This window comes from Lepidothrix coronata, unplaced genomic scaffold (genome assembly GCF_001604755.1).
Source record: "Lepidothrix coronata isolate B3197 unplaced genomic scaffold, Lepidothrix_coronata-1.0 Scaffold211, whole genome shotgun sequence".
Classification (NCBI taxonomy): domain Eukaryota; kingdom Metazoa; phylum Chordata; class Aves; order Passeriformes; family Pipridae; genus Lepidothrix; species Lepidothrix coronata.
Genome location: NW_016690391.1, coordinates 1,058,401 through 1,060,225, shown reverse-complemented (window position 1 = coordinate 1,060,225; position 1,825 = coordinate 1,058,401). Strand labels below are relative to the sequence as shown.

The 1,825-nt window shown below is 48.7% G+C and overlaps 1 protein-coding gene across 1 annotated transcript in view; it reads right to left on the bottom strand.

Moving 5' to 3' along the window:
* LOC108506275 (bromodomain-containing protein DDB_G0280777-like) overlaps nt 1-1,635 on the bottom strand; it is a 22,935-nt gene extending 21,300 nt beyond the window's left edge. The window contains exon 1 of the mRNA XM_017833115.1: nt 1,595-1,635. The gene's annotated coding sequence lies outside the window, so the exon portion shown is untranslated. The remainder of the gene's footprint in view (nt 1-1,594) is intronic.
* Nucleotides 1,636-1,825: the final 190 nt, after the last annotated feature.

Genomic DNA, 1,825 nt, shown 5'->3' with positions numbered 1-1,825 from the left:
AATAAATATTTATTTTCATAAATATTTATCTCTATTTTTACTTTATTTGATTTATTTTAGGAGTACTTTTAGTAGTAGTAGTAGTAGTAGTAGTAGTAGTAGTGTATTTATTTAAATCAGGGTGAACAAAGAATCAATAAATTGCTGCTAAATAATGAAAATGGAATTCCAAATCCATTGGGAAAGCAGCCTGAATTGCTGTGGGCAGGTGAATCAAAGTCACCACATGGCTGCACCAGGGCAAAAATCACCTTTGGAGACATTTGGATCAGTTTTGTGAGAGGTGAGACCAAACACACAGGGTTTAGTCTTTTATCCCAAACAGAGTAAAAAAATAGGGCTTTTTAATGCTAAACAAACTATGTTTTTAGTCTGTTTGGGATAGAAAACTAGTTTTATTGCCCTAGTCTGGAGTAGCTGGGGTTCAAAAGGCACAGTGCATAAATCGTAAATAAATAATAAAAATATTACTGCTGTATAAGGTGGGAAAAATGGGGAATGGGGTTTCTGGTCAGTTCATCACACCCTGTTCCTGTCACTGCTCAGGGAGAAGAGTCCTTTCCCTGCTCCAGCCTGGGCTCCTCTATCCATGGACTGCACTTCCCTGCCAGGACCCTGCTCCGGGTGGGGTGCCCACAGAGTCACGGCTTCCTTCGGGCATCCCCCTGATCCAGGGGGCTCCTCCAGGGGCTGCAGGTGGGTCTCTGCTCCACCATGGACTTCCAGGGGCTGCAGGTGGATCTCTGCTCCCTTTTGACCTCCAGGGGCTGCAGGTGGGTCTCTGCTCCACCATGGACTTCCAGGGGCTGCAGATGGATCTTTGCTCCTTCAAGGGCTGCAGGTGGATCTTTGCTCCTCCAGGGGCTGCAGATGGATCTTTGCTTCTCCAGGGGCTGCAGGTGGATCTCTGCTCCACCATGGACTTCTAGGGGCTGCAGGTGGGTCTCTGCTCCTCCAGGGACTGCAGGTGGATCTCTGCTCCCTGTGGACTTTCTTTGGGTTTGCCTGGCCAGGTTTTGGTAGCAGGGGGGCTGCAGGGGTGGGTTCTGTGAGCAGCTTCTGGAAGCTTCCCCCAAGCCCAGCTGGGTCCAGGATGGACCAAGGCTGAGCCCAGCAGAGACGGCAGTGACACCTCCGGGAGAACGGACTGGAGAGGGGAAAATAAAGTTCTGGCAAAGATGGAATTGCACTCCCAAAAGTGAGGAGTGAGAGCAGGGGAGATGAAGAGCCCTGCAGAGCCCTGAGCCCAGTCCTGTGCCGTGTGTCCCCAGTCCTGCAGTGCGAGCTCCCTGTCGCTGTCATCTTCCCACTGGGACAGCAGGGAGGGTCTGGAGCCTTCCCAGTGGGAAAACTCTTGTCCAACGGACTCTTGGTCTTGGGAAAGCTCTTTGGCACTGGAGTCTTCCCAGTCAGGCAGTAGTTCTTGGTAGCTACTGAATTTTCCTTGGGACTGCCCTTCCATGCTGGTTTCTTCCCAGCTGGGCAGTTTTTGGTAGCTGCTGCCTTTTCCTTGGGACTGCTCTTCCTCGCTGTATTCTTCCCAGTCGGAAAAACTCTTGGCCAAAGGAGTCCCCGGCGTTCTCCGGGTGCCAGGGTTTGTCCCAGGTGTTGTAACCGACATCATCTCCCCGCTGGGACAGCTTGTCCTCATTCCCAGTGGAGGGGGAACTCAGTTAGTCTTTAAATGGGACCAAAAATGCAGAGGGTAAAATGTAAATAAAACAGAAATACGCAAATGTAAATAGAAATATAATTGTGTAAATGCAAATAAAATATAAATATGTAAATAAAATATAAATAGGTAAATAAAATATAAATAGGTAAA